This window comes from Gymnoscopelus microlampas (genome assembly GCF_963454915.1).
Source record: "Gymnoscopelus microlampas genome assembly, chromosome: 12".
Lineage (NCBI taxonomy): Eukaryota > Metazoa > Chordata > Actinopteri > Myctophiformes > Myctophidae > Gymnoscopelus > Gymnoscopelus microlampas.
Window position 1 is genome coordinate 29,976,444 of NC_139949.1, and position 12,171 is coordinate 29,988,614.

Sequence of the window (12,171 nt, forward strand, 5' to 3'; positions counted from 1 at the left end):
TTATTTTTATTTTTTATTTCTATTTTTTTTACACTTGTGTACCTTTATTTTGTAGTAATGCTGTAGTGTCTCTTGGTTTCCTCTGTTGCTGCTGTTACTGTACCTGTCTTGTCTCACCAGTCCTGTGATTAGCCAATGTTTTGCACCTGTCTCCCTTTAGTTGTAGCCTATCCCTGTGTTGATTGTCAGTTAGTTAGTTCACCTGTGTCTAGTTAGTCCTTTTCTATTTCTAATCCCCTGTGTTATATATGTTTTACTTTGTCTGTACCTGGACTGATTTTGCCTGCTCCTCCTGGTTTGGGGATCATATAAAAACTCTTTAACTTGAGCTGTGCTGCCTCTGCCTCTCATCTTGCACTCGTGTCGTACTCTCTCCTGACTGGACATAATGACCAGACTCCCTTGTACGTTTAGGTCATGACGTACAATGTGTTATACTTAGTCTAATGAACTGGGATTTTAAGTACTCAAATCCTTACTTAAACATAAACTCATATAAGTAGTATTTCTAATCCTTAGATAACATGTAATTCATGTGGAGGCCAGTAACCGTGGACTCGCTGTATTGTGCCCACATGGTATGCGCCCTTCTGGATCAATCAGTAATTGACGAGGCAAGAGATCCAGACAATATTATATTTCTAAGTGATAGATATGCTTTGATGTACATGATATCATGGTGAGAAGTACAATAACACTCATGTCGGTGGTATGGTAGTTCTGCCAACGAGCACAGGGATCAGACCATAGTTGCAGGCTAGTAGCTATAAGGACAAGCTGAGCCATAACAATACAGGCTGTACCAAAACAATAGCTATCAGGCCTAAATTCTTCCTCAACAGTAGTACTATATGCAATAAGCAAAATGTTTTTTAGAAAGAAATCATCTCTGTAATCTGAAATCAGTAAGTAATTAACTAATTCATTCAATAAAAAATGAACCAAACCAATGAATCAAAACCAAAATAGTACCCTTTATTGACATTAAATCGCAGCAGTAGCCAGGTTTTGTGAAATGAACAAAAAACAAATCCCAGGACCTCTTTGACCAAGATCGAGTCGAGACAAGATTGCTGGCAAGACCAAGACAAGACTGAGACCAAGACCGGTATTGAGTACTATAGCCTAAATCATCTTATTCCGGGGGTGGGGAGTGTGTGGATTATCGACCATATTTACACGGCAGCCATTTTGTTAATACATCATACTTCGCACAACCTGACAGGGTGGGGTTTCCTATCCAGCGATGACCTAACCAACTTGTCCAACTTACTGTAATAAAGCCATTATTTGGCACATGCATATCTGACGCCATCAGTATGTGGTAATCTGATACTAAATCAGTTGGCTGCTTTGTAATAACTTGAAAAGGAAAGAAGCAAGCACTCATGAGACGAGTATTCGAAGTACAAATGTACAGGGTGCAAGGTTCAGGCGGATAAAGTTCACAGAAAAGAATACCAGCACTCACTTAAGTCCATTTAGGCTCTTATTTAATTAGGTCATAGCTCCCCAGCAGCAGCGTCATATGGACGTTTGCTTTGTAATAAGCAATATTATATTACAGTATATAACAATATGTCTTATATTGTACATGTCACGACAAGTTTTCTGATTGGATGTATTTGTTTTATCTAATCAGTCAATAAATAACATTGAGGTGCATTTTAAAGTCACATTGTCACCGTTACAACTAAGGCATGCTGTTGATATGCTTGAAGTGACTCCAAGTTGATGTTATACTGTTTAGGTGTTTAGGTGTGTGTGTGCGTGCGTGCATGCGTGCGTGCGTGTGTGTGTGACTATATATAAAAAAGATATTCTTATTTTTAAAAATCACATATTCCAGTATCTGTGGGTCATGGTCTCCTCAATATTTCCAGGCAGGCACTGATACCTCTCATGAGAACATGAAGGAAGGTCAAGCTAATCCGTTGAATCATACTTTACAGTGTGTTGTGTTATTCAGTCAGCATGTGTTGCGCTGAGTGGCTTCAATTCCAAAGATCCAGAAGACTGACTCACGACCATGCTGTAATGAAGTCACCCTCACATCACAGCAACCCCACCACTGCATCATGTTTCCATGGTTTGGCAGCAAAACAGCCATCAAAGCAAGAAACCACATGCTCTCACAAGGACTCCAAACCCTCTGAAAAGCCCTGATGGATCACCTCCAACATCGACACCCTTGGGAAGTAAGGGAAACACGTTGGCCTGAATGAAAAGGTTTTGGGTGTGACTGATTTTTTTTCAAAGTACTGGAGTTGAACTATCAGCACTTGGGGCAAGCATTTGAAGACCATTATCTGAATTGGTTATGTAGTTCAATCCTGACAACTGTAAAATAATAACACAACCTGGGCCATCATTTAGGCACGTGAGAACACAATAAGGCTAGCTACTTAGTGTGCTGACTTCAAGTGGTGGACAGTGGAGCAGTAGGCCTACTGTATATACTGTGTGCAATAGTATAAATGTCTGCAGAGAGATTTCTACCGCACTAGCTATCCATTTATTATCTCTGGCCATGTATTTGGGCATGCTACTGTATGACGCAAATCAGTTGGCAGGACTGTTTCAGATGATTTGGGCAGGATTGCTTTAGTTATTTCTTCATGAAAGCAATGAGGACGCATGGAGGAAAATGAAATTATAAATACAGCACTCCCTCAACTATCATTTTTTTTGTTGAGCAATCATCTCTCCAGGCCATAGCCTGGACAGCCTCACTACAATGCTCCTGTCCCTCTGGCTTATGGGATGTACCAGAACTAGCCAATCGCAAGCCAATGTTGGATCAACACCAAAATATACATTTATAAACGTGATAACATACCCCACAACACCCAAATTACGAGTCTTGATGTCCGGGCACTTTCAGCTCAGTACGAGCTGTCAAGTCAGTCTTTAGCCACTTACAGAGTTTCGAGTGCAGACGATCGGCAAAGCAGAAAGAAAGATGAACAGGAAGATAAGCAATGTGTATGAGAAGCAGGAGGAAGACTAGTGATGATCTACAACTGGTAATCACATGCCACACTATTGTAGGTAGACATTTAACTGCATACAATGTTATTATGGTAACAGGAACGCTCGCCCCAAAACACACTCGTCCCCATTTTTTCCGCTGACCGCTCGCCCCCAGTGTTTTTTGTATTCTTGTATTCATGGTAAATGGTGCATTTATATAGCGGCCACTCTACCCCTGAGCCACTGCCGCACCTGTACTGAGGTTAATGTTAGGAATATGTTTTGGGTTAGGGATAGTTTTACTGAATAAGGTTAGGTTTAGGCATCGTTTTACTGAGGTTACGTTTACAAATACCTGGTGGCGACCGTTGCGAGGTCGCTGGATTTGACCCAGGGCGAGCGTTCTTGTATTGTTATATTATTATTAGGTCATACCACCTGACAGAGATTTGCGCTCTAATGAGAGCATCTTTTTTTTGTAAACATTTTTTACAGTGCAAAATTGTCAGACTATATTAGTTCATTACAGCCACTGTTTTGTTTCAACACTCAAATGTAATTGTTTAAACAAACAAGTGTTGTGTTTGCTTTGTGTTTTGCATGTTCCCACATAAACAATACTGTATTGTTTTATGAGATAATTTGTGCCTCCTTAAAAAGAACAATTGAATTGGAATGGACTCGCTGGAATGATGTGGTGGATTGTGATAGAAAAGCAGCATGAATCCCATTTCCCAAACATTTGTCGGCCCCAACTCCCTGTTTTAGTGAACCAGAGGGCAGTTTCCCATGAACTAAATAACCCATACACAGTAATCACAAACAGAAATAATGCCTAAGGCTTAGGGTCTTCACATGTAAGTATATTACAGCAGTTAAGAAAACGGGATCTGGGATCTGTTTTAAATGATTATCTACACCAGACTGAAGGCTGTGGACAGAGACAATTTTTTAGTTTAAATCGACCTCATGGTGGTGCTATACCAGACCGCTTGTCCCTGGATTCCTTGGATAATTCATCAGGCCACACCCAGTAGTTTTTGTATTTTGTCATTTGTCTTTGGCTGGGACGGAAACATTTTATGTAATTTGTATCAAGATGCTTTCAGATCTTGTATTTTCTGTATTATAAATACATAACGCGTGCATGCGTGCGTGTGTACCCATCTATGTTCATTAAACAAAACAAAACAAAACAAAACAAAACAAAACCTAAAAGCATCAATCAAGGCTGACATCTCCTCCCACCTGTCCACATGTACATCCTCTGACACCACCCTGCTCGTCAGCGTGCCACTAAGGCCATTTTACGGCTTAAGCGCTACTAGATAACACCTGTACCATAAATCAGCAGCATGCTCCTAGATGTTACATAACCCGACACGGGTTTGCTGACGCCAAACAGCAGAAGACACCGCAGTTCAGAACACCCTTCTGGGGAGGCCTGATGAAGGGGTGGTTGAAGGAAATGGAGCGTTGTCATGTTTTGAGCAAACAGCTGGAAGTCCAGACCCACACTGCCACCGCAGGTGTGACTATGAGGGAGGAAGAGAACATACATAAAGTACTGAAAACAAATGACAATTAGATATTGAAATCTGGCATTGTCCCAGGCCCAGCCTAAGGTGTTCCTTTAACCACTCTTTAAGCACTATGTACTTTGTCGCTAAACAAATAGCAAAAATAGCCGCAATTGTCACACGTTGTGAACTTGTAGATCTGCTTTATATGTTGCTGATAGTTTTTGTAATTTCAACATTTTTTGCATTTTTTGCATTTATTTATTTTGTGGAAATGTTCACCAATAATGACATGCCCTGGAAGTGGTTCATTTCATTCTGCATAATACCTACAGTGTAGCCTACAAGCTACACTGTATATCACAGAAAATGGTGTATATGCAGCATACACAAAACTGTATCCCTGCTGGCAGTTTGTTCTTCAGATGAACTCTGTGAGGACAGTGGAAAGTAGACCAGAGCAGTGTTTTCATCACTGACATGCTGCACTGATTTAGTTTATTGTCATTTCTAAGGATCATCTGAGATTGACATAAACTTTATTCTTGGAAATTAATTCAAGTGAGATGCTTAATGCATGCTATGGCTGCAGCCATCTGGATAGTATTCAGAATTTGACAGGAAATGCTTCAGAACATCCAGCACAGTATATGGCCATGATTGCACTGAATATGTCTTATACAATCATGTCAGGATCTGAAGTAACACGTATGGATGGGCAAACATTTGATTTTGCACAATATTTTGCTTACATATCGTTATGGGAATTTCAGTATCAGATTGTAGAGTTTGCCAAGATCACATTGTGATCAAAATATTACAGTCTGGATGCAATCTAAGGCTGTGTTCAGCCTGCAGGCAAATCTGATTTCGTTTCTCAAATGTGATCTCTAGTATTGACTGCAATCGTTAACTTATACTCTGTCATATGACATTGTCACTTGCTGAAAATAGCAGATCTACAAGCTCACAGCGCTTCGCATCACGACACATTATGAGCTTGTAGATCGGCTATTTTTGGCTAGCGGCACCGCCTTACGACAAAATATATCTGGCATCGGAGTCCGAGTACCCAGACTGAGACATATCTTTAGAGATCAGATTGGAATTGCATTTCAAACCACCTACAGTAGGAAAGTGGTTCAAATCTGATTCACCAAAATCTGCATCCATGTGTTTTTTTTCTACTGTTCAGATTTGATAAAAAAACGATCTGTTTTCAATCTGGATTGGCCAAAAATCTGGTTGGGTCTGCCATTTTGAACATAGAGTAAGTACAGAATTGGTAAGAAATAGTAATGTGGACATAATCACATACTGTTAGAGGGCATCGTGATAGGTAGTAAAGTCCTGAGTGTCAATTTAACTGAAAGTCACTCTCTGAGTTAAATTAACACACAGTGTATGCCACTGGGGAACAATCAGTATATGTGGCAGGAGATCAGCACAATGGGCCAATAGTAGATCAAATCTTTCTTTAAACATGCATTTTGACAATGACAAAAACATGATCAAACGTCTTTGCACAGATGCTCAAAAATAACAGATTTTTGTGAGCCTTATTATTCTGTGCAAAAAGGCTCCCAGTGCTTTCGTCAGGGATTGGTTGGGTCAGGGTAGAAAGCTGGTCTTCCAAAAAAACAACTTTGAGAAAGTCCCTCTGTATGGAGCCAAGACTTAATGCAGACCCTTTGTCTCTATAGCAGTGAGAAGAGTGGGGGCAAAGCCAACACTGTGACTCATGGAGCAGTGCTCTCTCTCTCTCTCTCTCTCTCTCTCTCTCTCTCTCTCTCTCTCTCTCTCTCTCTCTCTCTCTCTCTCTCTCTCTCTCTCTCTCTCTCTCTCTCTCTCTCTCTCTCTCTCTCTCTCTCTCTCTCTCTCTCTCTCTCTCTCCATGATTTGTGGGTTCACAACGACCCCACAAAAGTAAGTTAAGTGACGTGTTGTGTCTTTTAAAGTTTTGTTATCACCCTCTCCTTCCCCGTTAACTCTGAAATGCACAACCGCAGCAAAATGTGTAATTCAGAATAGCAATGTACCAACATCGCCTGCCCTGCACAGAGATAAAAGTCAGCACTTTTTACTCCTCAGAAGCAAGCCGTCTAGAAGAGGGTCCGTGTCTGTTTCTATGTCGGTCGTGTCCGGAGCTAATCATGCAAACTGCTGTACCGATCGGCGCCACATTTCTTGTGCACACTGCCAGTAGGCCACAGAAGTGACTCCTCTCCAATTATTTTTTAAAATACTTTTTAAAATATTTAACCTTAATTCTATAATGGATGTCAATGGGGCTCTGATCGAGCTGAAACCTTGCCAAAATGTGGAGTCATACATCATAGATAATATGTCATAGATGACTGCAGTCACAGGCTGGCCACATTGAATCGAGATCCACATTGGAGCCACGGCATTCCCATGTGGATCCCAAGATCCATATGATTTTATGTATTTATCATTAATTTCTTAATTTGAACATCCGTACATTTTTAAGAACATGTCACATGACACTTACCGAAATCAGCCTTACTACAGTAAGTCAAATCCCACTTGGTTAAATCAAACAACTTCTACCATTGCTTTGCAGGAAGAGTTAAGCATTCTAGTCTTTCTGATGTTCTGCGATTTCCATTCGTAAATGTTATGTATATCATGCATTCAACAGCACCAAGGAAAATACTGTATGCACAGCTATGCACGGACAGAGTACCCTTTAACTGTATATTACAATATACAGGTAACTGTGTTTACCAGCCCCACTTCAAACACCAGTTCACAACGTGATTGCAGAAAACACAATAATGGCAGTTTGTGACTTTGCTCTGACACTGCAGGAGAACATTTAAGAGTCTGAGGCCAATTAAAGCAATTTCCAAAAAGCCCCAAAGCTCCCAGGAGGCAACCTTGTTCAACCTAGGTCACTTCACAACCAGGTCCTCACAGGCAGCATACAGAGGCTCACACAGAAAAGCAATGATAATTACTAAGTTAACCAATTAAGCTCAAGCCCTATATACTTAATTATTTTGACAAATAGCTAAAATAGTGATCTATAAGCTTGTGAGCTTGTAGAGCAATGGTCATCTAGTAGAATATCCTTATGAGAAATACATGTACTGTAGGTAAAAGTGATATTCAGTGATGCTACTGCTTATTTAATTTATGAAGATCGAGTGTCCTTTTTTTGCCACAGGATCAGGACAGTTGATAACTGCAGAAACTGCAGCTCCCACCATCCCATTGCCTTTATTCATGATTTGCCATGAAAAACAATGTTTTTGCTTCTCTGTTGTGTTGAAGAGAGAATGAGAATCTGAGACGGGTGCTTTGACTCACATTGTATCCAAGGCGACAATGAAGAATTAAAAACAAAATATTTGATAATACATCCTCAACAACTGGGTCGACCACCTGCCTTGTGGTCACTGTGTGAGAGGATATCCCAGAATGTCTTATTAATGCTTGAGTCATGACTCAAGGGGAAAGTGCCCATGGACTAGAGACCAGCCTAATGCTGAGGGCAGATACAGTAGACCTATATTTAACTTGGCATTGATTCATTTTGGCCCCCTTGTTTCATCTGTGTTATCCTAACAACCAGAGATGTTGCTTCTTGCTTTGTTACTGTGCCTTATCGGCCTGAGGGCACTTGTGCAATACCAGCATTCCTGCATTTGATATGTCTCAGCTACATTTTAACAAAACATTAATCAGGACAGTATAGGGAATGTCAATACAAAAAATACTGAAAAGTCAACAAGCTGAATCCCTTGAAAATGCCCATGGTGTATCATAATAATCAACAGCACCATTACCTTATCAGCGTTACCCGTTACCCCTTACAGTATCTCTCATGGCTTTGTTACAGTACAGCAGTAACAGCCTATCTGACTGCTTATCATTATTTCTTTAATCCAATTAAGCAAATGCTTGATTTACACACCGTCATACAACAAAGTATGAAGAATCAGGATTCATTGAGCAAATACAAACAACCTACACAAGTAATAAGCTCTATAGTACCATTCTACCTTGACCAAGGAATGTTCCTTTTGTGAGTGTTGGCATCCCATGCAGAATATCTAGGCTCATATACAAGTTACAAAACACTATCATTAATTATCATGAACTGTACAAAAGTAGAGAATAAGATTAGGCAGGTGATCTTTTGCAATGTGTGTAAATCATTCTGCAGAGTTTTGCCAAGGAACATTGTGAAAGAGTACATTGTGTAGCTGACTGTAGATTGTGCCAGCATATTTCCAGCATATGGCGTGGTGTTCCACTATAGCATACTGTGATTCTCATTGCTTGACTATTGGTTGTAAAGCAACTCAAGTTGTGTATAGGAAACGCTTGCAAGAGCAGAGCTAGAGTATTGCCCCATTGTCATTTAATGAATATTTCCATATAGTCTCCTCCTTTAGTATATGTTGCACAAATAACATTTCTAAACTCTGATAAGCTGCTCTGTACTCTTTTCGACATGAATATACAGGTAATGTACATGCAGAGCCCAGTGTCTTATCCAAACTCCAAGAGATAACCTCATAGGAATGTTTGGAGCCACCCAAGGAATCCCACTCTAACCCTAATAAAATAAAAAACATTTCTGAAAATTGTAAAAACATATAAAAAAATGTCAACATTTAAAAAGATATGGCCAGTTACAGGCTGGATGCAATCTAAGGCTTTGTTGAGACTGCAGGCAAATCTAATCTGTTTGTCAAATCTGATCTTTATTACCGACTGTCCACAGAGTTATTTGTAAGTGATCATATAGCTTTGTGTATGTGTATACACTATAGCAAACAGTACATCAGTAAATTTACTGATGACGTTGTACCAAGGATTACTGTTACAAACATTCCCTAACCACAAGCCGCACATAAAGGTGAAACGTCATGCCGTACTTAAAGTGCAGAAATGCAAGTCTAAGTCTAGAGAGTGAAACTCCATTAAAGGTTACGGTTGAGTCACAATACTATGGCTCCAACACCAGGAACATGTGAAATGGATTGAAAACCATGAAATCCGGCAATGTAGTATGTAGTAAGTGTTGCATATTTCTGAACTGAACACCTTCTATACATGCTTTGAGGATATAATCACAGCCATGGCTATGCAGGACCTCTGCCCACTGGTAATATCTAGGGCAGATGTGTGTAAAATCTTCAGAAGGATTAATACTCATAAGGCACCTGGCCCAGACAGTATCCCTGGCCCAGTCCTCAAGGCATGTGCGAATAAACTTGCATTTACAACCGTTGCCTGCTCCAGTCTGAAATCCCTGCATTTTTCAAAAAGACCACCATTGTTCCTGTTGCTAAGAAAACATAAGTTCTCAGTCTGAATGCGCTGTAGCAGACACCAGACATCATGAAGTGCTTCAAGCAGCTTGTCAAAGCCCATCACCCCCTCTCTGCCTGACACACGTCTAATGATTAGACCCACTACAGTTTGTCTCCAGACAAAACATGGATGATGCCATCACCCTATAATGCTCTACAACGGCCTCTCTCACCCTGAAGCTGAGGAACCTGTAAGAATGTTGTTCACTGACAGTTCGACATTCAACATCATGAACCTCAGAGATCCACTGTAGGACTCAACGCCGCCCTGTGCAGCTGGATCCCGACTTCCTGACAGACAGACAGACCCCAGGTGGTTTGGATTGGCACCAGCAACTCTTCTGTCTCTTTTGCATTGGAGCCCCCCCAGGGCTGCGTGCTCAGTCCCCTCCTGTACTCCCTGTTCACACACGATTGTGTGGTGTGGCCACACGCAGCTCAAACACCACCATGAAGTTTGCATACAAGTTAACACCACCGTGATTGGACTATTTACAGACAATGATGAGAGCACACAGCCCTATTCACATTGACAGGACTGCAGTCTAGAGAATGAGCTTCCTGCAATGTTGCTAGCAGCTGTATTGTAAGCACATGTGATAATAAAACACCTTGAAACTACTATGCATTGCAATACTGTATCTCATGCTATCCATATGAAAGTTTTTTTAACCTGTGCCTTCTCTGTTGGTGAACATGGTCATGATCTACAAGTTTGTAGATCGGCTATTTTCAAATAGCTGAGTTATAGAGGTTAAACTGAACGTAATGCTATATTAAATACTTGCTGGGGACCCCCTGGAATCCCCCCCCCCCCACACACACTTTGAGAACCACTGCATTATACATTTTCTCCTACAGTTGACTCCAGTATAATTCACACCGAGCACTATAACAAAATAGTAACAAAAATAAGTCAAGTTGATGGCAGAGTTCACACCACAAATATAACAAATACAATATCGAACGATATAGTTATAGTTATCGTTATAGTTACAGAGCTCAGTGCAAACAGCCCTTTAATCCTGGCAGCGTTTGTGCCCCCCATCCATGTCTGTTCAGGTGGGGTATAGAGTTCAAGTCAAAGCTGCATGCTCAGCCCACCCATTTTGCTCTAGGCTTACATAGGCTACTTATTAAAATGACAGGTGGAGTCACTTTTTACACTTCCTTTGAGCTACACCCCATAACTACTACTATCATGTTAGGAACGGGTCCTACGGAGAGACAAAACTTTACTAGCTTGTTACATAATGGTGAATCTTGCAAGGCACCTTTCACCCCTGTCGTCAGAGTAAAAGTAAAAGAGGGAATTCACACAGACATGCTTTGTTTTATCACTCTGAGTGAGCAGTTATAGCAGTTAGGGGTTCCGTGTCTTGCTCAAGGACACTTCGTCGTGAAGTCAGGAGGACCCGAGATGGAACCCCAAACCGCCGCTTCACCACCTGAACCACTGCTGCCCCTCCTTGTATGCAAGATCATTCTTGGTACATAGTCATGGCTGCATGGCTAGATGTCAACAACCAGCAAAGCAACTTGATACAGTACACTGCTGGCAGAACAGAAACAACATGACAAATATGGTTCTAGTACATGCTATTCTAGCATCAGGGTACTGAGATAGAAGTATAACACAGCATTGATTATCACATGGTTCACTACGGCTCTGAAGTCCTGAGCTTACCAGGACAGGCTGTGGCATAACAAAAAAAGAACAACACTTCACTCAGATTCAGGAGACTTAAGTTCTTGTTTTAAGTTTGACAAGTGTAATATATTACATCATAAATCACTAGAAGCAAAGGCCTCTTTAGTGAAGCTCTTAAACTCTTCAGCATGTTCACAAGGATCAGAGACCCACTGAAAAACGGATTTCACTGTAGTCACACCTGCTGGAAGCCCACAACTACCATTGGGAATTGCACAACAATTATTACTACTATATTTACTACCAATTTTACACCCACTGTATAGGTGTCCTGACACAACACGATTCTAACAAAAGCAGCATAATGTGCTGTAGTTCAGATACCATTGATATCCATCATGTGGAGATAGGATTGCATACATTTAATTGAATTTATCTATCTATACAATTTCGTTCTCCGTGCTGTTTGTATGGGGTATGGGACAACCTCTTCGTTCTCCGTGCTGGTTGTATGGGGTATGGGACAACCTCAGAGTTGCCAGATTGCGCGCGAGCAACAAGCAACCAGCTTGCTGCAAACACACAGAGCTGCGCACTGCGCATGCGTGGACGCACTTTCCCAAACCGACTACACGCCACTTCGCGCTTACAACTCCTGGACATGGCAACCCCCGCCAAT